The sequence below is a fragment of the Hyperolius riggenbachi genome, chromosome 9 (genome assembly GCF_040937935.1).
Source record: "Hyperolius riggenbachi isolate aHypRig1 chromosome 9, aHypRig1.pri, whole genome shotgun sequence".
NCBI lineage: Eukaryota > Metazoa > Chordata > Amphibia > Anura > Hyperoliidae > Hyperolius > Hyperolius riggenbachi.
Window position 1 is genome coordinate 29584718 of NC_090654.1, and position 26411 is coordinate 29611128.

The window sequence follows — 26411 nt, forward strand, 5'->3', positions numbered from 1 at the left end:
TTCTTCAGGCATATTTCCAGATGTAAGCTGTAGTAAAACACTGATGCAGCGAAATAGCAGGTTTCTGAAGATAGTGACTTGGATATCATTGACTTGGCTTCACTATCTTCAGAACCCTGCTAGATTTCATGTTTGCTTGCATGAGCTCACTGGCTCCAGCCTGCTGATCACCTGACATCTAACTGCTAAACAGCAACCAACACAACTGCCATCTTCATGTTTGCTATTTCGCTGCATCAGTGTTTTACTACAGCTTACATCTGGAAATATGCCTGAAGAAGGGGACTAGATCCCAGAAAGTTTGCGTTATTTAACGTTATCAGTTAGCCTTTAAAAGGTATTACTTTTACAAGACTTTGTTTTTTTCTACCTACATTATTTGTTTGAAGAAACTCTGTAACAAAAAAAAAGGGCCGAGGCCGAGGCGAGAGGGGCTCCAACTCACTCAGCTATTATTCCCATATTGTGTTTGAAGCAGAGAGAAATAAGAAAAGGGGATACATGGCAGTGAGTGCAAGCCAGATAACTAGAGACTGGGGGTTGGGGCCCTGGGGCGCCTCTTACACTAATTTGGTGTCTCAGCCTTGGGTGCTGGAGGACCTTGTGTGTGTGTGTGTGTGTGTGTGGGAAGGGGGGGGGGGGTAGCAGGCAACCCTAGGATATCTACTGAAAATTCTGTCTGCAGTCTGTGGGCAGGCAATAGATCAGTTTTGATTAGGGAGGAATCTATTTGATGTTCAACTTGGTGGTAGATTGACAAGACAAGTAAAATTATATTGTGCTTTTCTCCCAGAGGACTCAAAGCAACAGAGCTGCAGTCACATGGGCGCACTCTATAGGCAGTAGCAGTATTATGGAGCCTTGCCCAAGGTCTTCTTACTGAATAGCTGAGATTGAACCCTGGTCTCCTGTGTCAGAGATAGAGCCCTTAACCACCTTAGCGGTATGGACGAGCTCAGCTCGTCCATTACCGCCAGAGGGTGCCGCTCAGGCCCTGCTGGGCCGATTTTGATCAAATAAAGAGCAGCACACGCAGCCGGCACTTTGCCAGCCGCGTGTGCTGCCCGATCGCCGCCGCTCTGCGGCGATCCGCCGCGAGCAGCGGCGAAAGAGGGTCCCCCCAGCCGCCTGAGCCCTGCGCAGCCGGAACAAATAGTTCCGGCCAGCGCTAAGGGCTGGATCGGAGGCGGCAGACGTCAGGACGTCGGCTGACGTCCATGACGTCACTCCGCTCGTCGCTATGGCGACGATCTAAGCAAAACAAGGAAGGCCGCTCATCGCGGCCTTCCTTGTTTATTCTGGGCGCCGGAGGCGATCAGAAGAACGCCTCCGGAGCGCCATCTAGTGGGCTTTCATGCAGCCAACTTTCAGTTGGCTGCATGAAATAGTTTTTTTTTTATTTAAAAAAAAACCCTCATGCAGCTGCCCTGGCGATCTTAATAGAACGCCAGGGTGGTTAACCAGTACACTATTCAGTCACTTTAGTCATTGAGAGGTGTATGGCCACCTCAAGAAACCCAGTAGCATACCTCCCAACTTTTTGACATAAGAAAGAGACACTAAGACACGCCCCTGTCCTCTAACCACACCCCCTTACCATGCATTGCGCAAAGAACCGAATTATGTCATTTTGTCATTTGAACCACACTGATGTGGTTTTTCTTTGTTTTAACATTAGCAAATAAGAAATGTATCAATTTAATTGATGCGAATAAAGTTTAGAGTCAGTTAAACACATTTTCAGTAGAAAAATATATATATTTACACAGATCTGTACATCAATACTGAGAGAGGGACAAATAAGGGAGAAAAAGGGACAGAGGGATTTGGTTCCCAAAGAGGGACTGCCCCTCTGAAAAAGGGATCGTTCATCGTTGGGAGCTATGCAGTAGTTAGAGGGCAGCAGAAGCCCGCTATCCTCGTATTTTGATTTAATGCTGATTGCTCGGCATGATGCAGCTCATCTCTGCTAAGTAGTGTGAGTCACACATCTAGCGTAAGCTTGCATGCATGGGAGACGGAACACCTGATCTGCATACTGATTCTGGGTCAGTGACTCAGTGCAGGTATCAGAGGAAGAGGAGCGGGAAACCCGCGGGGCGTCTAGCATTTGTTTAAAGTTGACCTGCACTTTGCACATTATGTATGTATTTAGAGAGTTTAAAAACAGAAATAAACGTGCCTCTACTAGTGCATTAGATTTATTGAGCTTTACCTCCTGAACACTGCTAGCCTCAGGAGTCCCCCATGATTAATTGATTAGATTAAATGGCTGCAAATGGTTTAGCTAGCACTAGGCTAGCACCCTCCGGTTGCCCCGATGCAGCCGCTTATACATTACCCAGCCTGGCTCCAGCGATCGGCGCAGCCTTCCGCACAGCTCCGGTCATCTCTGTGGAGAGGATCGGGACTGCACATGACGTCATGTATGATCCTCCCCATAGGGAGAGCGGAGCTGTGCTGGGAGGCTGCGGCCATCGCTGGAACCAGGCTGGGTAATTTATAAATGGGGGGGATCGGAGGGTGCCGGACACCTGTACTAGCTAGCCTAGTGCTAGCTAAACCTTTTGCAGCCATTGGATGTAATAAATTAACCCTGGGGACTCAGGCTAGCAAAACCTCCTGAGCGGCGTAACACTCAGGAGGTTAACCACTTGAGGACCGCAGTGATAAACCCCCTAAAGACCAGGCCATTTTTCACAAAAAGGGCCACTGCAGCTTTAAGGCTTCGCTGCAAGGCCGCACAACACAGCTTCCCACCAACAGAGAGTCCTGTTGGGATCTCTCTGCTGTGTCAGCTCAATAATCTCCTCTGTCATGGCAGAGCAGCTAATTTGTAAACACAGGAAAATAGGTCTGCTTTAATGAAAGCAGGAAGTAAACCCACTGCAGATTTATTGCAGGATTTGTATCAGCTGTAACAGAACTGTTGCGTATATTTTAGAGCAGATAGGAAATTCTGAATTTAGGTCCACTGTAAAGGGGATTCTGTTCCTTATATTCCCCTTACAGGTTTTATTTAATCTCTGTACAAAAAAAAAAAAAAAAAAATATTAGTGCGGGGGTTTCCTCTTCCTGTCATTGACCAGAATCCACCTCTCCGTAGTTCCCGTTGCACCTGCTGTGCTCAGGCTCCGAGGTGTGAGGGTGTCGGCCTTTTATCCGCAGGACAGTGCATGAAACGCATTATTGACCCGTCACAGCGGGAGCGAGGCTGATCCCCAGTCACTGGAAACGCTTCTGCACTCCATTACCCTCAGTCAATTAGCGGCGGACTCGAAGTACTGAAGTCCATTCGCTATCCCTCAAAAAGAATGACTTCACCCCGGGAACAGGAAGTGGACCACTTAACCCCTCCCTGTCCACAACAGAGTTATTATTATTATTTAGTATTTATATAGCGCCGACATCTTCCACAGCGCTGTACAGAGAATATAGTCTTGTCACTTAGCTGTCCCTCAGAGGAGCTCACAATCTAATCCCTAACATAGTCATATGTCTATATTGTGTAGTGTATGTATTGTAGTCTAGGGACAATTTAGGGGGAAGCCAATAAACTTATCTGTATGTTTTTGGGATGTGGGAGGAAACCGGAGTGCCCGGAGGAAACCCACGCAGACACGGGCAGAACATACAAACCACTTGTAATATAAGCCATTGCTTGCAGGCCCGAGTTGGCTGTGTGGATACTACGAGATATGCCAAAAGGAGACATGAAAACCTGGATCTCAGTGGCAGAGCCGGATCATGCACAAGGCAAACCTAGGCAGTTGCCTAGGGCCTGGAGAGATTATAGGGGCCTGGTAGATGCTAGCCCTCACCAAATCTTACTGAAAAAAAAAACAGGTGATCATCAGCGGTGGGCAATAACTGCTATCTTGCCAAGGACACCATTTTTTCTTAATCCTTTTCTGCTCAGTGGACCTTTAGGGCTAGTTCACACTAAGGGCGTTTTCGCCTTTTTTTCAGCTCTGGTGATTTTCAAAATCACCCTAAAACCGATTGTGCAATGATTCCCTATGAGAGTGTTCAGATCTGAGCGGTTCGATTCCGATCCGCTCACCAAAGCGCTGCCTGTACCATTTTTGGGGCAATTTTCCTCAATGGAAGATATAGGGAAATCACAAAACGCTTGAAAAAGTGCTTTGTACAGCGATTTCCCCATCGCTTTTAAGAATAAATACATTGTATTTATTATTTTCTGGGTCAAAGAGTTCACTTCCTGACTCACGTCAGGAAGTGAACAAACAAATCGCTCTGCAAAGGCGCTTTACAAAAAAATCGTAGCACGCAGGTAAGCGCCGGGAGGCGGTTAAGCTAAGTACACACGGGGGGACAATTGTAGCTGTCGCTAGCACACGGGAGCGTGTGCGCGACAGCTCGGCGACAGCTCGTTGCCAAGTCCCTCTGCATCCACACGGCAGCAGAGGGATTAGCGATGCGGCGGAAGCTGTCGCCGAGGTTCCTCCCCCCCGCCGGAAGCTCCGTGTGCTGTGTGTGGGTTGCTCTCGCTAGCCCGCATACACATGCGGGACTAGCGACAGTTCCGGCGAGGTTGCGGCGACAGCTGTAGCCGGCGAATGAACATGTCAATCGCCTGGCGACAGCTCCAGGGCCGGATTACAGACCAGGCAACAAAAGCAGTCGCTTGGGGCCCCATTCAGAGTCAAAGGGGCCCCATCAGCACATAAACCAGCCCTCGCCATCCTGTCAGCGGTGGCTGGATGGTATAATGGTTAAAGGGACTCTGAGCTGTGCAGTAACTATGGAAAGTTGCATATCATTTTAAAGCTCTCTTTCTCCTCTTTCCAACGATACATAAACGGCCGCCCTATGCCTTTTAGTTTTCGCTATATTCGCGATTGAAATCGCAGCCACAGGACGACTTTTCTCCAAAGTCGGCAGCTCGATTCAGCACAATGCAATGAAATATAAGGAACCCAGGGGGATATAATTACAAACATCATGCTGGTAGGTGTGAGGATGTAATTAATTAGTTGTGGGTATGCTTAAAGGCATACCCACAGGCACTGCTCGGAGTCCCTTTAAGGACTCTGCGTCTGACACAGGAGACCAGGGTTCGAATCTCGGCTCTGCCTGTTTAGTAAGCCAGCACCTATTCAGTAGAAGACCTTAGGCAAGTCTCTCTAACACTGCTACTGCCTATAGGGTGCGCCCTAGTGGCTGCAGCTCTGGCTCACAAGTCCGCCAGGAGAAAAGCGCAATATAAATGTTATTTGTCTTGTCTTGTCAAATGATGCCGTGCGCTGCTGATTGTCTTCAGAGCCAGGCTCTCCTCCTAGGTCACCCTCCTGCTACTGTGCACTCTGCCGCTGCCCACTCCTCCCTTCCCACAGAGAACCACAGCTGCAGCAAGAATGTTAGCAGCAGATGGCAAACGCTCACTCACCTATCCATGATCCAAGCGATAGAGATCCCGTCATCTGAAACCCATCTGTCTCTTCTACAGTGCAGCCGCTCGCTCTGAACTTCCTGATTCTCAGATCAAACAGGAAGTAGAAAGTAGTAATAGTAGTAGTAACAAAGCGGCAGCACTCTAGAGGATACAGATGGGCTCCGGATGACGGACCTCTATTGCTTGGATCGCAATAAGTGAGTGTGAGTCATCTGGTTCTGTCATTCTCCCCCGCTGCGGCTGCCTTCTCTGCTGGACTATCGTATTCACTGGGATGGAGGCTGCATGGTGGCTGTCTAGTTTGGGAGGAAATTGGTTGTTTGGTTGGGGTGGTTATGTAATTCTGTCTGGGGAACGGCTTCTGGGTTGGCGGTGTCCAGAGCTTTCTGCTATTGCCTGGCTGGAGATGCAGGGGGAAGTGCTGCTGCTGTGATATCTGGCACCCTCTTCACAGGGGTGCACCATCCCCTGAGTGCAAATGTCCCAGCCATTCATCTCTCACTCTGCATTTTGCTGCTGCTATTCCCTGCATTGTGCACCCACAGAGGAAAGTGGGCTGTTGCCCATAGCAACCAGTAGCTCGGCTGCCCCGATGTGTGCGGCATGTTGCTGTGCAGCTGCATCTTCTGATTCTATTACGACATGATGGGGGGGGGGCAAATCAGTTACTTTGCTTAGGGCCCCATGTAGCCTTAATCCGGCTCTGGACAGCTCCGACGGGCGACGGTTCGGGGCGCGCGCGTCATACACACGGGCGAACCGTCGCCGCAACACGCGCGTGCCACGTGGTTGCGGCGACGGCCGTACCGTGTTTATGAGCCTTAAAAGCTAGAAAAAAACCTCACAAAATCGCTGGCCACAGCGATTGCGATTTTTAGATGTGAACAAAAGCCTTACAAAGGCCCCTGGACTATCTATACATCATTTACTTTCTGTATGTATACAGTGCTGATGTATACAGCAGCCATGCACATACATGGAACACACAAAAAGTCTACAAGAGAAGGAGACCCAGCAGCTGTGCAGAGCTGGTATCTCTGGACTGCAGAGATACAATACAATACAATAACATTTCTATAGCGCTTTTTTCCCATCGGACTCAAAGCGCTTAGGCTCTCTCACATTCAGTAATTGGTAGTAAGATGAAGTATTCACACAACAAAAAATATATTTCTGCAAATGCCAAACTGAACAGGTGGGTTTTCAGTCTGGATTTACACATGACCAGGGATGGAGCTGTCCTGATCTGCTGAGGTAAGGAGTTCCAAAACGTAGGAGCAGCATGACAGAAGGCTCTGGGACCAAAAGTTTCCAGGTGGACTCTGGGTATGACTAGATTATTAGAACCCGTGGATCTGAAATCTCACCACTAAAGTGGTGCAAGAATCAGAGGAAACCACTAAGGGGTTTAACTTTTCACCCTCCACCACACACTAAAGCCCTACACACACATTCAATTTAATTGGCCGTTTCCCCACTTCCGTGTAGTATGGGGGCTTATCTGTGCAATCTGTTCACCCTCATACTACATGGAGGTGGTAATATTGACCAATCAAACGTCGACATTGACCGTCAGTGTGAATGCCACCATCGAACCCAGGGATGAGAATGAGGTAGAGACACCGGCATCCAATGCTAACGGGTCTCCAGTCTAATGGTAGCCGCAGGTTACAAATTTGCTGTTTGATTTAAACAATCGTGTTTTCGATTGATTGAAAAAAGTGTGATTTTTTTTTTTTGCTTGAAAAAAATTGATCGAAATTGTTGTTTTTCTCGATTCAAATCAATTGTAAATACAGTATTGTAAAATAATAATTATTTTCTAACTTTCAGGAATAGGTTGGCAGGGTGCCAGCGCTGGATCAATGGAGGTGGGGGAGGATTATCCAGAGTTTCTGGAGTATCTGCCTTGGGCACTGTTTCTTCCCTACAGGTACCCGGAAAAAAAAAAAAGGATTCTGAATAAGTATCTTCAGTAAATTAAAAAATAACATCTTTGGAAATTATTCCTACACAAATATTTAAGACTCTTATTTATTTAAGTATTTATATAGCGCCGACATATTATGCAGCACTGTACAGAGTATATTGTCTTGTCACTAACTGCCCCTCAGAGGAGCTCACACTCTAATCCCTAAAGGTGCGTTACGTACACACATGCGACTATAGTAGTTTAAAACGATCGTTCCCCAATCGTTTCAAACGACGATCGTTTAAAAAAAAGCAACCAACGATCATTAAGTCTAACGACGGACGAGCTAGATCGTTAAAAACTAACGATCTAGCTTGGCGGATTTTTACCAACGACGATCGTTTGCAAAAGTAGTACATCGTTGGAAACGGTCGTTCGTACTAGGCTTGACATGTGCATTTCACTATTTCTCCATGAAACTTCTCATTTTGATGCGCAAGCGCAATAGTTGCTTTACGTGATGTAACATTCGTTCTAACGATCAGATCGTTACACACAATTTAAAACTAACTTTACTTAGGTCGTTCTTTCATCAATTAAAAGTTCGTTCGTCGTTCTCAACGAACGATCGTTGTCGCATGTGTGTACGTAGCATAACAGTCATATGTCTATGTATGTATCGTGTGGTGCATGTATTATAGTCTAGGGCCAATTTTACGAGGAAGCCAATAAACTTATCTGTATGTTTTTGGGATGTGGGAGGAAACCAGAGTACCCGGAGGAAACCCACACAGACACGGGGAGAACATACAAACTCCTTGCAGATGTTGACCTGGCTGGGATTCGAAACCGGGGACCCAGCGCTGCAAGGCGAGAGCGCTAACCACTATGCCACCGTGCTGCCACAGTGCTCCTAAAAGGAACCTGAAGCAAGAGGTATATGGAGGCTGCCATATTTATTTGATTTTAGGCTACATTCACAGTGGGACATTGCGTTGTAATGCGACATTAAAGTCACAACGCAGCATTACAATGCAGCGTAACAAAAAACAAAAAAAGTGGTAACGCACGTTAACGCCGTGTTACCATCTCGTACAGTAGGTACAGTAAAGCATACAGGCAATGAAAAGTATGCTTCCCTGTATCCCATAAAGTGTGTGTAGTGACTGAATCACACACCTGTAACAAGCATGCAGCTAATCAAGTCAGACTTCAGTCAGAGCACCTGATCTGCATGCTTGTTCAGGGTCCATGGCTAAAAGTACCATATTAAGCCTGGTACACTCATCCAATTTTGATTGGCCAATTTTACCACCTCTATGTAGAATGAGAGCTTCCCTACACAATCTCTTCATAGTATTTTCACATTCTGATGCCCCTCCTACTAAATGGAGGCGGTGAAATCGGTTAGTGATAGGCCAATCAAAATTGGATGTGTGTACCAAGCTTAAAGCCTGGTACACACTTTAAATTACGAATTGGCCAACCATTGCCCAATTTTACCACCTCCATGTAGTAGGAGGCTCAACAGATAATGAATACTATGAGCAGATTGTGTAGGCAAACCCTCATACTACATAGAGGGGGTTACATTGGTCAGTGATTGGTCAATCAAAATTGAAAATGTGAACCAGGATTTAGAGGCAGAGGATCAGCAGAACAGCCAGGCAACTGGTATTGTTTAAAGGGAACCTTAACTGAGGGAGGGATATGGATGTTTCCTTTTAAACAATACCAGTTGCCTGGCAGCCCTGCTGCTCTCTTTGGCTGCAGTAGTGGCTGAATCACACACCTGAAACAAGCATGCAGCTAATCCAGTCTGACTTCAGTCAGAGCACCTGATCTGCATGCTTGTTAAGGGGCTCTGGCTAAAAGTATTAGAGACACAGGATCAGCAGGAGAGTCAGGCAACTGGTATTATTTTAAAAGGAAAACTCCATATCCTTCTCAGCTTAGGTTCCCTTTAAAATGAAATAAATATGACAGCCTCCTCCAAATCCCTCTCACTTCAGGTTCCCTAAAATAATAATCAATCTATACATAATCTATATTTCTCTGTCTCAAGGCATTCTTGAGCTGATGTTATTCTATGTTATTTGGGGGATATTCAGCAAACACCATCTGCTATGAAGGGATGCATGCTGTAATAAATGTTGAAAAACACTAATATCTATACACCATACATTTAATAACGAAACACTTTGCATATCTATCCCATCAATATGATTAAATTGGATAGCAGGTTTTTGGCTGTTAGTGGGCATGACCGATCGTTTCCAATGGATCATAACGATCACATCAGATGATCGATCATCCATGAGATTGTATCATTAGTAGGCACCATTAGCAGTATATAGAAGGGGGAAAAATATATATATACTGCATATCTCAATAATATTTATTTCTTTTTATATACACATATATATATATATATATATACATACACACATATGTCAGGTATTCTTCCGTTACCGACATTCCACACACACACAATCGTGCAGCTACAGGTGATAAGCTGGCGGATCGCCCCAGTAGCGCCCATCACACCTGTGCTCTTGATGAAGGCGTTTGATGCTGGTGGTCCCCCAATCGCCGCTATGAGGGATGCCGCTCAGTTTGACGCTGGATATTAGCGATCTGGTCGCAGCAGAATAAATGGGATCTCTCCCTGAAATGCATTTTGATGCAGCCATACACATTGCATCTAATGTCACACATAGAGACACGTGTGAACAGACGCGCCCCCCCAGCAGCGGGGACCAGGTGTGGCGGCACTTACCTGTCAGCGTTGGGTGTCGGTCCTGCTTGCCGTAGGGCAGAGGGGGGTCCGAACAGCTTGCCTCGCTCACGCCGGAGATGGGTGTGCGCCTAACCTGCTATTGTCAGCCGGTGGAGTCTACGTTAAAAATCGGAGGTTTCCACATCCTAGGGTTGCCATGGCGACCTCACACCATTTAATCCCTGAGGGTGGGTGAGAGTCCGGAGGAGGAGGAAGGCCTCCAGATGTTCTCATGAAAGCGTTTCCCTGGCTTTATAAGGGAGGGGAGGAGGGGGGGGGGGGGGGGGCTTCCACGGCGAAAGAACGGAGTTCCCACCTATTGTGAGAGCGGCTGCGCGTTCTGTACTACGGGCGATAGCTGTCGCTGCTCCCGCCCCTCTGATACACACACATGTACAACGCGCTCACATGTGTGAGCCTTCTAACACCCCATCTCCAGCCTCTGCTGTCTATACACTGACACGCTGCCATACGCCGACCACAGCATCCCCTCCCTGCCTGCAAACTATAGCATCCCTCCAAACAGCCATGATGTCATACTACCAGGGGGCGGAGCTTCTCACTCTGTACATAAGGAAAGACAGATGGGTAGATGGACAGAGCAACGCTCTGCAGGTCTCTAGAGAGGCCAGTAATGGGATAATCTGCAGAATATATACAATATGTATCTGTCAGGAGGTAGATGGACAGAGCAATGTTCTGCAGATCACTAGAGAGGCCAGTAATGGGATAATCTGCAGAATATATACAATATGTATCTGTCAGGAGAGGGATGGGGCAGAGCAATGTTCTGCAGATCTCTAGAGAGGCCAGTAATGGGATAATCTGCAGAATATATACAATATGTATCTGTCAGGAGGGGCAGAGCAATGTTCTGCAGATCTCTAGAGAGGCCAGTAATGGGATAATCTGCAGAATATATACAATATGTATCTGTCAGGAGGGGGATGGGGCAGAGCAATGTTCTGCAGATCTCTAGAGAGGCCAGTAACGGGATAATCTGCAGAATATATACAATATGTATCAGTCAGGAGGTAGATGGGCAGAGCAATGTTCTGCAGATCTCTAGAGAGGCCAGTAATGGGATAATCTGCAGAATATATACAATATGTATCTGTCAGGAGGGGATGGGACAGAGCAATGTTCTGCAGATCTCTAGAGAGGCCAGTAACGGGATAATCTGCAGAATATATACAATATGTATCAGTCAGGAGGTAGATGGGCAGAGCAATGTTCTGCAGATCTCTAGAGAGGCCAGTAATGGGATAATCTGCAGAATATATACAATATGTATCTGTCAGGAGGGGATGGGGGCAGAGCAATGTTCTGCAGATCTCTAGAGAGGCCAGTAATGGAATAATCTGCAGAATATCTGTATCTGTCAGGAGGGGGAGGGACAGAGCAATGTTCTGCAGATATCTAGAGAGGCCGGTAATGCAATAATCTGCAGTATATATACAATATGTATCTGTCAGGATGGGGAGGGGCAGAGCAATGTTCTGCAGATCACTAGAGAGGCCAGTAATGGGATAATCTGCAGAATATATACAATATGTATTTGTCAGGATGGGGAGGGGCAGAGCAATGTTCTGCAGATCTCTAGAGAGGTCAGTAATGGGATAATCTGCAGAATATATACAATATGTACCTGTCAGGAGGGGGAGGGGCAGAGCAATGTTCTGCAGATCTCTAGAGAGGCCAGTAATGGGATAATCTGCAGAATATATACAATATGTATCTGTCAGGAGGTAGATGGACAGAGCAATGTTCTGCAGATCTCTAGAGAGGCCAGTAATGGGATAATCTGCAGAATATATACAATATGTATCTGTCAGGAGGGGCAGAGCAATGTTCTGCAGATCTCTAGAGAGGCCAGTAATGGGATAATCTGCAGAATATATACAATATGTATCTGTCAGGAGGGGGATGGGGCAGAGCAATGTTCTGCAGATCTCTAGAGAGGCCAGTAACGGGATAATCTGCAGAATATATACAATATGTATCAGTCAGGAGGTAGATGGGCAGAGCAATGTTCTGCAGATCTCTAGAGAGGCCAGTAATGGGATAATCTGCAGAATATATACAATATGTATCTGTCAGGAGGTAGATGGACAGAGCAATGTTCTGCAGATCACTAGAGAGGCCAGTAATGGGATAATCTGCAGAATATATACAATATGTATCTGTCAGGAGGGGCAGAGCAATGTTCTGCAGATCTCTAGAGAGGCCAGTAATGGGATAATCTGCAGAATATATACAATATGTATCTGTCAGGAGGGGCAGAGCAATGTTCTGCAGATCTCTAGAGAGGCCAGTAATGGGATAATCTGCAGAATATATACAATATGTATCTGTCAGGAGGGGGATGGGGCAGAGCAATGTTCTGCAGATCTCTAGAGAGGCCAGTAACGGGATAATCTGCAGAATATATACAATATGTATCAGTCAGGAGGTAGATGGGCAGAGCAATGTTCTGCAGATCTCTAGAGAGGCCAGTAATGGGATAATCTGCAGAATATATACAATATGTATCTGTCAGGAGGTAGATGGACAGAGCAATGTTCTGCAGATCACTAGAGAGGCCAGTAATGGGATAATCTGCAGAATATATACAATATGTATTTGTCAGGATGGGGAGGGGCAGAGCAATGTTCTGCAGATCTCTAGAGAGGTCAGTAATGGGATAATCTGCAGAATATATACAATATGTACCTGTCAGGAGGGGGAGGGGCAGAGCAATGTTCTGCAGATCTCTAGAGAGGCCAGTAATGGGATAATCTGCAGAATATATACAATATGTATCTGTCAGGAGGTAGATGGACAGAGCAATGTTCTGCAGATCTCTAGAGAGGCCAGTAATGGGATAATCTGCAGAATATATACAATATGTATCTGTCAGGAGGGGCAGAGCAATGTTCTGCAGATCTCTAGAGAGGCCAGTAATGGGATAATCTGCAGAATATATACAATATGTATCTGTCAGGAAGGGGATGGGGCAGAGCAATGTTCTGCAGATCTCTAGAGAGGCCAGTAATGGGATAATCTGCAGAATATATACAATATGTATCTGTCAGGAGGTAGATGGGCAGAGCAATGTTCTGCAGATCTCTAGAGAGGCCAGTAATGGGATAATATATATGTATCTGTCAGGAGGGGCAGAGCAATGTTCTGCAGATCTCTAGAGAGGCCAGTAATGGAATAATCTGCAGAATATCTGTATCTGTCAGGAGGGGGAGGGGCAGAGCAATGTTCTGCAGATCTCTAGAGAGGCCGGTAATGCAATAATCTGCAGAATATATACAATATGTATCTGTCAGGAGGGGAGGGGCAGAGCAATGTTCTGCAGATCTCTAGAGAGGCCAGTAATGGGATAATCTGCAGAATATATACAATATGTATCTGTCAGGAGGGGAGGGACAGAGCAATGTTCTGCAGATCTCTAGAGAGGCCAGTAATGGGATAATCTGCAGAATACATACAATATGTATCTGTCAGGAGGGAGATAAGGCAGAGCAATGTTCTGCAGATCTCTAGAGAGGCCAGTAATGGGATAATCTGCAGTATATATACAATATGTATCTGTCAGGATGGGGAGGGGCAGAGCAATGTTCTGCAGATCTCTAGAGAGGCCAGTAATGGGATAATCTGCAGAATATATACAATATGTATCTGTCAGGAGGGGGATGGACAGAGCAATGTTCTGCAGATCTCTAGAGAGGCCAGTAATGGGATAATCTGCAGAATATATACAATATGTATCTGTCAGGAGGTAGAGGGGACAGAGCAATGTTCTGCAGATCTCTAGAGAGGCCAGTAATGGGATAATCTGCAGTATATATACAATATGTATCTGTCAGGATGGGGAGGGGCAGAGCAATGTTCTGCAGATCTCTAGAGAGGCCAGTAATGGGATAATCTGCAGAATATATACAATATGTATCTGTCGGCAGGGAGATGGGGCAGAGCAATGTTCTGCAGATTTCTAGAGAGGCCAGTAATGGGATAATCTGCAGAATATATACAATATGTATCTGTCAGGAGGTAGATGGGCAGAGCAATGTTCTGCAGATCTCTAGAGAGGCCAGTAATGGGATAATCTGCAGAATATATACAATATGTATCTGTCAGGATGGGGAGGGGCAGAGCAATGTTCTGCAGATCTCTAGAGAGGCCAGTAATGGGATAATCTGCAGAATATATACAATATGTATCTGTCAGGAGGGAGATAATGCAGAGCAATGTTCTGCAGATCTCTTGAGAGGCCAGTAATGGGATAATCTGCAGAATATACACAATATGTATCTGTCAGGAATGGGATGGGGCAGAGCAATGTTCTGCAGATCTCTAGAGAGGTTAGAAAATAAATTACATTTTATTCTTATAAAAGAAGATAAAAATCCACGAACCTTCGGATTGTGCAGTGTGTTAGGCACCCGTGTTGCTTGCGGTCTGTGCACGCGTCTCCAGTACACACCTCCAGTATCTCAGTTTTGTCAATAAAAGGTGATACAGTGGCAAAGTCACAGATATCACAGGTGGAGCTACATTACACCCAGCATAGCAAACTTGTTAATATTTTATGACTATGGAAACACCCGGTAACATAAAATTGTGAGATTTTTTTACCCCGACTTTTAGGGAAATCTGCTTTGAGGGTCAGGCTGGGGGCACACATGGCTGTGTGTGTAAGGTTGAGTTTTAGGTCGAGTGCATTTTTTTTTCTGTGTGCGTTTTTAGTGCGTTTGTGTTTTTTGTTCCGCATATGCATTTTCTTTAGTGCGTTTGTGGTTCGCATATACAAAACAATTTAAAAAAAACCGCATATAAAAGCGCCTGGAAAACGCATACAAAACGCAATACATTGCGTGCCTATTGACTTTCACTATGTGCGATTTTGATGCGTTTTTGAATAACATGCAACAAAACCAGCGGTTTTAAAAAAACGGACGCATACAAAACGCATATGCATTTTTTCATGCGGCCCATAGACTTTCATTGGCGTCAAATACGCAGCGATTTCCGCAACGCTTGCGTTTCTGCTAAGTGTGCACCAAGTCTGAAGTTTGGGGCAGTCGGAGGGCTGACTTTGCACAGCTCAGTGTGTGCAGCTAACAAACACCTGCTGCAAATGAGGCTGCCGGCTGCCGGCAATCGCTGTAGGGCCTCTCCTGGGCTGCGGGGAGTTAACACCACGGCAACGCAGGGGAGGTTTGATCGCTCGGAAGCATTAACCCCTCGTTGATACATTTCTGCTGCACGTGGGTTACGAGCAGCACAGTGGCCTGCAAGAGGTCAACTTCAGGCAAGAGTTCAGGGCATGAAGAACACTATTCCGCCACTATTTTCCTCTATTTCCTGCCGGTGGTCTTCTTAGGGGACGCAATGGGAATCCCCATTGACAAACTCCCACTTCCTGCTCACAGAGAACTCCGTACAATTGGTTGCGACCACTATTTTGCAAGAAACAGGGGCGCTAGTCTACTTTCGGAGACCCTGCAGGAAACCTCATAGAGAGCAGCTCTCCAATCACAGTCAGGGGGAAACCCGGGATTTTCAAGAGGGGGGAGGGGGGATTCCTGAAAGGTCTCCCCCAGCCACGCACAATACAGTACAATAATATGGTAGGACATCATGCTGGGTAAAGACAATGCAATTTCCCATCCGACTGACAGGATCTGACAGTTATTTCCTAAATGTCCGATGTGTTCCCAATGGACAACGGGATAGATCAGGAGCAGTTTGGACACAGAAAATGAGGACAGCCGACATTGGTAATGAAGGGGAAAGTGATGCATTCACACAGCAGGGCACAGGGCTGTGCTCATACCTGACTCTGTTACGTTCCCCAGAGCTGCTCCATGCTCTGTACACACCCTGCTGCTCCATGCTCTGTACACACACTGCTGCTCCATGCTCTGTACACACGATGCTGCTCCATGCTCTGTACACTCACTGCTGCTCCATGCTCTGTACACACGCTGCTGCTCCATGTTCTGTACACACACTGCTGCTCCATGCTCTGCACACATGCTGCTGCTCCATGCTCTGCACACACGCTGCTGCTCCATGCTCTGTACACACGCTGCTCCTCCATGTTCTGTACACACACTGCTGCTCCATGCTCTGTACACACACTGCTGCTCCATGCTCTGTACACACACTGCTGCTCCATGCTCTGTACATACGCTGCTGCTCCATGCTCTGTACGTACACTGCTGCTCCATGCTCTGTACACAAACTGCTGCTCCATGCTCTGTATACACACTGCTGCTCCATGCTCTGTACATACGCTGCTGCTCCATGTTCTGTACACACGCTGCTGCTCCATGCTCTGCACACACGCTGCTGCTCCATGCTCTGCACACACGCTGCTGCTCCATGCTCTGCACACACACTGCTGCTCCATGCTCTGTAAACACGTTGCTGCTCCATGCTCTGTAAACACGTTGCTGCTCCATGCTCTGTACACACGCTGCTGCTCCATGCTCTGTACACACGCTGCTGCTCCATGCTCTGTACACACACTGCTGCTCCATGCTCTGTACACACGATGCTGCTCCATGCTCTGTACACACGCTGCTGCTCCATGCTCTGTACACATGCTGCTGCTCCATGCTCTGCACACACGCTGCTGCTCCATGCTCTGTACACACGCTGCTGCTCCATGCTCTGTACACACGCTGCTGCTCCATGCTCTGCACACACGATGCTGCTCCATGCTCTGTACACACACTGCTGCTCCATGTTCTGTACACACACTGCTGCTCCATGCTCTGCACACATGCTGCTGCTCCATGCTCTGCACACACGCTGCTGCTCCATGCTCTGTACACACGCTGCTGCTCCATGCTCTGTACACACGATGCTGCTCCATGCTCTGTACACACGATGCTGCTCCATGCTCTGTACACACACTGCTGCTCCATGCTCTGTACACATGCTGCTGCTCCATGTTCTGTACACACGCTGCTGCTCCATGCTCTGCACACATGCTGCTGCTCCATGCTCTGCACACACGCTGCTGCTCCATGCTCTGTACACACGCTGCTGCTCCATGCTCTGCACACACGCTGCTGCTCCATGCTCTGTACACACGCTGCTCCTCCATGTTCTGTACACACGCTGCTGCTCCATGCTCTGTACACACGCTGCTGCTCCATGCTCTGTACACACACTGCTGCTCCATGCTCTGTACACACGCTGCTGCTCCATGCTCTGTACACACGCTGCTGCTCCATGCTCTGTACACACTCTGCTGCTCCATGCTCTGTACACAAACTGCTGCTCCATGCTCTGTATACATACTGCTGCTCCATGCTCTGTACACACGCTGCTGCTCCATGTTCTGTACACACACTGCTGCTCCATGCTCTGCACACACGCTGCTGCTCCATGCTCTGCACACACGCTGCTGCTCCATGCTCTGCACACACACTGCTGCTCCATGCTCTGTAAACACGTTGCTGCTCCATGCTCTGTACACACGCTGCTGCTCCATGCTCTGTACAGACGCTGCTGCTCCATGCTCTGTACACACACTGCTGCTCCATGTTCTGTACACATGCTGCTGCTCCATGCTCTGTACACACGGTGCTGCTCCATGCTCTGTACACACGCTGCTGCTCCATGCTCTGTACACACGCTGCTGCTCCATGCTCTGTACACACGCTGCTGGACCATACTCTGTACACACACTGCTGCTCCATGCTCTGTACACACGCTGCTGGACCATACTCTGTACACACAGTGCTGCTCCATGCTCTGTACACACACTGCTGCTCCATGCTCTGTACACACACTGCTACTCCATGCTCTGTACACACACTGCTGCTCCATGCTCTGTACACACACTGCTGCTCCATGCTCTGTACACACACTGCTGCTCCATGCTCTGTACACACACTACTGCTCCATGCTCTGTACACACACTGCTGCTCCATGATCTGTACACACGCTGCTGCTCCATGCTCTGTACACACACTGCTGCTCCATGCTCTGTACACACGCTGCTGCTCCATGCTCTGTACACACACTGCTGCTCCATGCTCTGTACACACGCTGCTGCTCCATTCTCTGTATACACACTGCTGCTCCATGCTCTGTACACACGCTGCTGCTCCATGCTCTGTACACACGCTGCTGCTCCATGCTCTGTACACACGCTGCTGCTCCATGCTCTGTACACACGCTGCTGCTCCATGCTCTGTACACACGCTGCTGCTCCATGCTCTGTACACACGCTGCTGCTCCATGCTCTGTATACACGCTGCTCCTCCATGCTCTGTACACACACTACTGCTCCATGCTCTGTACACACACTGCTGCTCCATGCTCTGTACACACACTGCTGCTCCATGCTCTGTAAACACGTTGCTGCTCCATGCTCTGTACACACGCTGCTGCTCCATGCTCTGTACAGACGCTGCTGCTCCATGCTCTGTACACACGCTGCTGCTCCATGTTCTGTACACACGCTGCTGCTCCATGCTCTGTACACACGCTGCTGCTCCATGCTCTGTACACACGCTGCTGCTCCATGCTCTGTATACACGCTGCTGCTCCATGCTCTGTACACACGCTGCTGGACCATACTCTGTACACACGCTGCTGCTCCATGCTCTGTACACACGCTGCTGCTCCATGCTCTGTACACACACTACTGCTCCATGCTCTGTACACACACTGCTGCTCCATGATCTGTACACACACTGCTGCTCCATGCTCTGTACACACACTGCTGCTCCATGCTCTGTACACACACTGCTGCTCCATGCTCTGTACACACGCTGCTGCTCCATGCTCTGTACACACCCTGCTGCTCCATGCTCTGTACACACGCTGCTGCTCCATGCTCTGTACACACGCTGCTGCTCCATGCTCTGTACACACGCTGCTGCTCCATGCTCTGTACACACGCTGCTGGACCATACTCTGTACACACACTGCTCTGTACACACTCTGTACACACGCTGCTGCTCCATGCTCTGTACACACGCTGCTGCTCCATGCTCTGTACACACCCTGCTGCTCCATGCTCTGTACACACGCTGCTGCTCCATGCTCTGTACACATGCTGCTGCTCCATGCTCTGTACACACGCTGCTGCTCCATGCTTTGTACACACACGCTGCTGCTCCATGCTCTGTACACACGCTGCTGCTCCATGCTCTGTACACACGCTGCTGGACCATACTCTGTACACACACTGCTCTGTACACACTCTGTACACATACTCTGTACACACACTTATACTACATGGAGGTGGTAAGTTTACCACCTATAGGTAGTGTGAGGGTCAACAGATATTGAATACTATGAGCAGATTATGTAGCTAAACCTAGAGGGGGTAAATTGCTCAGCGATTGGCCAATCATAATTGAAAGTGTGTAGCAGAATTTGCATAATCCTACATCATATTGGGATTATTTGTATTTTATTGACCATCCCTGATGAACTTCCATCTTCTGAAGCCTGGTACACACTTTCAGGCCTAGTTCACATTATAAATCGCCAGCGCAATCACAAGCGCTGAGTGCTTTTGTAAGCGCTTTTCCCAGCACTTTTAGGGCTGGAACCCACTAGAGCGATTTTCTGAGCATTTAGAGAGCGATTCAAACCGCCAGCGATTTCCCGGAACTCTCAGATAATGTTAATGAACGGGCCAAATTCCACTGGAGCGATTGCGGTTACCAAATCGCAAACGCAGGACATGCAGCATTTTTAGCGTTAGCGGTTAGCGTTTCTGCAATGTAAAGTATATAAACGCTGGCATAATCGCTCATCAAACCTACACAGAGCAATTTTGCTAGCGTATTTAAATTACTGCACACTGTAAAAAAAAAAAAAAAAATTAATTGAAAGGACCAATCACAATTAAAAACGCTAATCGCTAATTGCTACACCATCGCTGGCAAAATGCTTACACTTTTTAAAATAGCTACCGACATTGCCAGAAAACGCTCATGAAATCGCTTACAAAATGCTCATACAAAACGCTAGCGATTAGCGATAGCGATTTGTAGTGGGTTCCAGGCCTGCTCATGTGTTCCTATGGCACCTTTCACACTTAACGCGTTTTAACTGAAATCTTTTTCACAATGCACTGCTATGGTAAAAACGCGTACCAACGCACACTAACGCGTACCACCTGATTAAGTGTAAAAGGGCCCTTAGGGCCCTTTTCCACTAGCAATTGCTAGCGTTCGCGCTAAACGCTAGCGATTGTGATTCAGCAAAAGTTAAAAATTTCCCAGCAATTTTTCCTGACGTTTGCGATCACGATTTTGCTATGCTATGCACTGCATAGCAAAAGCGCGGCAATAATCACTCCGCTACCGCGATTCCTATGTTAAAAAGCAAACCGTAGCGATTTGAAAATCACTAGCGGTTTGCGATTTTGCGATTCAGCCATTGCAAACGCTGTACTGGAAAAGGGCCCTAAGGGTGATTTCCGATTTAATAAAGCGATTTTCTAAGTGCTTTTTTTTTTTTTTTTATCAATCAGGAAGTGAACTCTTTGACCTGGTACTGAAGAGTTACAATGTATTTTTTTTTTAAAGCGCTCACCAAATCGCTTTTCAAATCGCTTTTTCAATCGTGATTTCCCTATACTTTGTATTGAAGCGCAAACGCTCAGGAAATGGAGCAGGACCCAAGCTTGTGATTGGAAAGAAAGCTCATCGCTCATGTGAGAATACTCACATTGAGGGCCAGTGCACACCAAAAAGTGCTAGCGCTTTTTGAAGTAATTTTGAAAGGCGATTGTAGGCATGTGCCTACTCTAGCGATTTATTTATTTTTATCTATACCTAGCGATTTTTGGAGCGTTTTTGTGTAGCATTTTTTTATACAGTTCCGCTGCTAGTGTATTGGTTTTGACACAAAACCGCATGGAAAAAAAATCGGTCTGATCTAGCGCTTTTCAGAGCGATTTTCCACTTTTCCTATACTGAACATTGAGGCTGAATCGCCTCAGAAATCTTCAGAAATGCTGCAGGACCCGCTTTTGCATTTGGGAAAAAAAAATTGCATATCTCTGGTGTGATCCGTCCCATTCAAATACTTTAGCCAAGCGCCTTTTAAAGCACTAGTGTTTTCAAAAGTGCTCAGAAGTGCTCTCGATGTGCATCAGCCCTGAGTTGGGCCGGTGCACACCAGAGCGGTTCTGGAGCGTTTTTTAAAACGCTTGCAGGGGGAAAACCGTTTGGCTAATGAAAGTGAATGGGCTGGTGCACACCAGAGAGGTTCGTTTTTTTTCTCAAATGCAAACTCCCGGGCTGCAGCATTTTTAAGATTTCTGAGGCATTTCTGCCTCAATGTTATAGTATAGAAAAGTGGAAAACCGCTCTGAAAAACGCTAGATCAGAGCGGTTCTCTGGGCGTTTTTGTTACAGAAGCTGTTCAGTAACAGCTTTACTGTAACAATATTTGTAATCTGCTACACAAAAATGCTCAACAAAACGCTAGGCATGTGTAGAAAACGTCTCTATACATGCCTAGACTCTCTGGCCTGGTGCACACCAAAAACCGCTAGCAGATCCGCAAAATGCTAGCAGATTTTGAAACGCTTTTTCTTATTTTTCTGCAGCGTTTCAGCTAGCGTTTTGCGGTTTTGTGTAGCGTTTTTGGTGTAGTAGATTTCATGTATTGTTACAGTAAAGCTGTTACTGAACAGCTACTGTAACAAAAAACGCCTGGCAAACCGCTCTGAAGTGCCGTTTTTCAGAGCGGTTTGCGTTTTTCCTATACTTAACATTGAGGCAGAAACGCATCCGCAATCCAAAATCTGCTGCAGCCCGGGAGTATGCGTTTCTGCAAAACGCCTCCCGCTCTGGTGTGCACCACCCCATTGAAATGCATTACCCTAGCAGATCCGCACCCGCAAGCAGATCGCAAACCGCAGCGGAAACGCTCCGGTGTGCACTAGGCCCAAAACCCTCTAGCGTTTTGCAGATCTGCTAGCGGTTTTTGGTGTGCACTAAGCCTAACATTGCTCAAGCGCTTTTAAAGCGATTTTAGGCCTCTTTTCCACGGACTGTTGATAGGCAGTGAAACGCCTCAACAACTGCTCACTGCTGCCTGGCAACTGCTTGTGGCTGCCTGGTAACTGCTCACTGCTGTCTGGCAACTGCTTGCTGAGCACGCAGCTCAACTGCCCGTGGAAAAGAGGCCTATAAAAAATGAAAAGTGTTTGTGAACGAGCCTTCACTAGAGGCACTTTTTCATTTTTTTAAGCGCTGGCGATTTTTCAAAATCGCCCTGAAAGCGCTTACACCAGGCTTTCCTATGCGCTAGTTCAGATTGGGGCGTTCTGATCTGAAAAGCGCTGCATGGACCATTTTAAGGCGGTTTTGCGATAATGGGGGTTATAGGAAAAGCGCAAAGCGCTAGAAAAAGGGGTTTTGCCAGCGATTTCGTGGGTGGTTTTTTTCCCTGTCAATTTAAATGTGAAGTGTTTTCTTAGGGATTTTTAGGTCCTTTTCCCTTTAAAAATAAGGCCTAGGACACTTAGAAATCGCAAAATGCGCAAAAAAGCCCTTACAAAAACGCCCAATGCACAGAGATTGCCGGGAATCGCAAAAAAAACAAAAAACAAAAAAACGCTCCAAAGCGAATCGGAACACAATGTGAACAAGGCCTCAATCTTGATTGCCCAATCAGTGACAGATTTCATTGTCTCCATGTACAATCTGCTCCTAGTAATTAATATCTGTCGGCCCTCCTACTGCATGGAGGTGGTAAAATTGGTAAATGAGTGGCCCATCATAATTGAAAGTGTGTTCCAGGCTTTACCCTCTAGGGCAGGGGCCAGGAACCTTTTTGGATGAGAGAGCCATAAATGCCACATATTTTAAAATGTAATTCCGTGAGAGCCATACAATATGTTTCAGACTGGCACAGTGCGCATGCGCAGCAGAGGGCTCCCGTCCTTGTTGCCATGGTGATGTGTATACAGTTGATCCGCCGGGCAGCGGCAGTGTCAGACACGTCTTCAGCTTCTTTTGGGTTTCAGCAACATCAGCAATTTCCCTGAGAGCCAGACAGGAGAAATACAGACTCAGGCCTGGTGCACACCAAAACCCGCTAGATCCGCAAAATGCTAGCAGATTTTGAAACGCTTTTTCTTCTTTTTCTGTAGCGTTTCAGCTAGCATTTTGCGGTTTTGGGAAGCGTTTTTGGTGTAGTAGATTTCATGTATTGTTACAGTAAAGCTGTTACTGAACAGCTACTGTAACAAAAAACGCCTGGCAAACCACTCTGAAGTGCCGTTTTTCAGAGCGGTTTGCGGTTTTCCTATACTTTACATTGGAGGCAGAAACACATCCGCAATCCAAAATCTGCAGCAGCCCGGGAGTATGCGTTTCTGCAAAATGCCTCCCTCTCTGGTGTGCACCAGCCCATTGAAATACATTACCCTAGCGGATCCGCACCCGCAAGCAGATCGCAAACCGCAGCGGAAACGCTCCGTTGTGCACTAGGCCTAACAGCTTGTACAATTAGCTAGGTGACCTGGGGGTTAATTCACTTTGTAGGGCGAGATCCCCGCACTTTGATTGGCCCAATAGAATGCATGTCACTTGACAGGCAGCCTATTGGGCCAAAGCAGGGCTAAAGCTACCATAGGAAAAAATGGGCAATTGCCCCAGGGCCCCAGAGTCAGTAGGGGCCCCCAAGGTGTCCCTCCCCCATCTTAACTGTTGCTCCCCAGGTACTCTGAGTCTGCTAAGTTGGGAGGTGATTGGGGGAGGGTCAGCATCCAGCTCAGGGGCCCAGGAGGGAAATTTGGCTGCAACAAAGGGCCTCTAATGATGCTTTTTGGTCGGGGGGGGGGGCTGTTGGGGGGCCCCCAGGCTAATTTTGCCCTAGGGTACAATTCTTACTTGAACCGGCCCTGGGCCAAAGTATGGGGATCTTGTCCTACAAAGTCACTGTGCCTGACAGGGTCCAGAGTGGGACAATTGGAGCAGCCGTTCGTTTTGGGGGTAGCACAAGTAAGTTATTAGTACATGCTACAGCGGAGTGCCTCACTTTGAAAACTTTACTTGCGCTGCCACACTAAGCTGCGCTGCGTGAGCAGTGTAGCTTATTGAATCAACCCCTACTGATTTGTTGTGAGCCAGATGCAGCCATCAAAAGAGCCACATCTGGCTCCTGAGCCCTAGGTTCCCTACCCCTGCTCTAGCAGCTCAGAGAAGCTTTAAACCAAATACTAGAAACGATAGTTCACATGGGCCAATCAGATGCATTTCCTGCCAATTCCGTCTGGTCCAGTCCCAGGGCGCTTACAGTTTGCGTTATATTTCCATGCAAGCCGGAACTTTTTGGTAATCGTATTGAGCATCGCTAGCAGTTAAGGACATGAATTATTCAGTGTACTTTGTAAAGAGCTGCAGAAAATAGCACAACGTTATATAAATACATAATAGGTATAATGCTCCTTATAACGCTGAGGAAGGTTCCCGACAGATCTACAGCGTAGAAGGAAAGAAATCAGAGCCGCCCTGCAAGATTAGCCCAGATCACACCACGTCTCAGCTCTGGGGATGATTAATGACATGCTAATTATTTTGACTTGTATGCAAATTTCATGCATCCAGGAATTGGGCCATTGAAATTTAGTTGCTGTTACAGTTTTTGATTGGCTCATGTAGGAAAATGAGCATCTCAATGACCTCAGTTCACTCAGGCTTCTTTTCCAGGGACAGCTGATAGGCAGTGAAATGCCTGTCAAACTTTCTCAACTGCTTGCTGGTGCCTGGCAACTGCTTGCTGCTGCCTGGCAACTGCTTGCTGCTGCCTGGTAAGGGTTTTTTCACACTGCAAGAGTTTTTGGCTTTTTTTCGCCTGCGTGCGGTTTTTAAAAACGCCCCCTGACCGTGTGGACAATTAATGTTTAAGAGAAGGTTGATTCAGCGCGGGTCGTGCGTTGTCCGTTCAGTAAAGCGGCGCGTGGACCATTTTTGAGGCGATTCCGCCTCCTTGGAAAGTATAGGAGAAACACAAAACGCTCACAAAATGTAGCGATTGCATTTGCATTTTTAAGAATAAATACATTGTATTTATTCTTTTCTGGGTCAAAGAGTTCACTTCCTGACTTGCGTCAGGGAGCAAAGTACAAAAGTGCTTGGAAAAACGCTTAGAAAACCGCTAAGCACAAAAACAAATCGCCCACCCAAGCGCCAGGAATCCGAAAAAAAAGACACCTCAACAACTGCCCAATGCAGACGGACACGTGAGCCGAACGCAATGTGAACAACAAGGCCTAACTGACTGCTGAGCACACACACTGTCCATGGAAAAGAGGCGTAAGGTGTAAGGGCCCATTTCCATGGGCAGTTGAACTGTGTGCTCAGCAACCAGTTACCAGGCAGCAGCGAGCAGTTACCAGGCAGCAGCGAGCAGTTACCAGGCAGCAGCGAGCAGTTACCAGGCAGCAGCGAGCAGTTACCAGGCAGCAGCAAGCAGTTACCAGGCAGCAGCAAGCAGTTACCAGGCAGCAGCAAGCAGTTACCAGGCAGCAGCAAGCAGTTACCAGGCAGCAGCAAGCAGTTACCAGGCAGCAGCAAGCAGTTACCAGGCAGCAGCAAGCAGTTGCCAGGCAGCAGCAAGCAGTTGTGAGAGATTGAGAGGCGTTTCACTGCCTATCAACTGCCCGTGGAAAAGAGGCCCTAAGGCCTTGTTCACATTGAGTTCAGCTCGCGTGTCTGTCCGCAATGGGCTTTTTTTCCCCAAGATTTTCTGCACGTTGTCTCATTTTTGTAAGCGCTTTTGCAGAACGCTTCCGTCTTTTGATCCAGAAAAAAATCCGGAAACCATAAATAAAATGTTTTTTTTTAAAAAACGCATACCTCCCAAATTTTTGAAATGAGAAAAAGGGACACTTAAAGAGAATCTGTACTCTAATATTCTTACAATAAAAAGCATACCATTCTATTCATTATTTTCTCCTGTGCCCCTCTGTGCTGTTTCTGCCACTCTCTGCTGCAATCCTGGCTTGTAATTAACAGTTTTAGGCAGTGTTTACAAACTAACCAGCTTCTAATAGGCTCAGCTAAGCATAGTGTGTGAGTCATTCAGAGTGTGCAGGGGGCCTGCAGAGGATGTGTATCGCTTCTACCAATCACAAGCAGCCCTGCACATTCCACACAATCAAGCCTTAGCCCGACAAACAGGACAGAGGAAAGATACATTGATTTATTACAGAGACAGTGCAGTTAGGAAAGACTGCAGTAAGCCAGAGCAGATTAGAACAGGCATAGGAACTTATAGGATAGAAGAACTAAGGCTGAAAAATTTGTTACAGA

General features: G+C 47.2%; 1 protein-coding gene and 1 long non-coding RNA gene across 3 annotated transcripts in view; one reads left to right on the forward strand and one right to left on the reverse strand.

Annotated features, from left to right (window-relative positions):
- The window catches only part of SEMA4A (semaphorin 4A), a 171631-nt gene that overhangs the window by 126425 nt on the left and 18795 nt on the right, over window positions 1-26411 (reverse strand). Inside the window, exon 1 of one of the 2 annotated variants that reach the window (XM_068252289.1) lies at window positions 10108-10614. The exons of the other annotated variant lie outside the window; for it this stretch is intronic. The gene's annotated coding sequence lies outside the window, so the exon portion shown is untranslated. Of the gene's footprint in view, window positions 1-10107; window positions 10615-26411 lie in introns of those variants that run through there. 2 annotated transcript variants of the gene reach the window in all.
- LOC137531524 (uncharacterized) lies at window positions 207-7419 on the forward strand. Its single transcript, XR_011023658.1, has 2 exons — window positions 207-337; window positions 7250-7419. It is a non-coding gene; the product is annotated as an uncharacterized lncRNA (long non-coding RNA).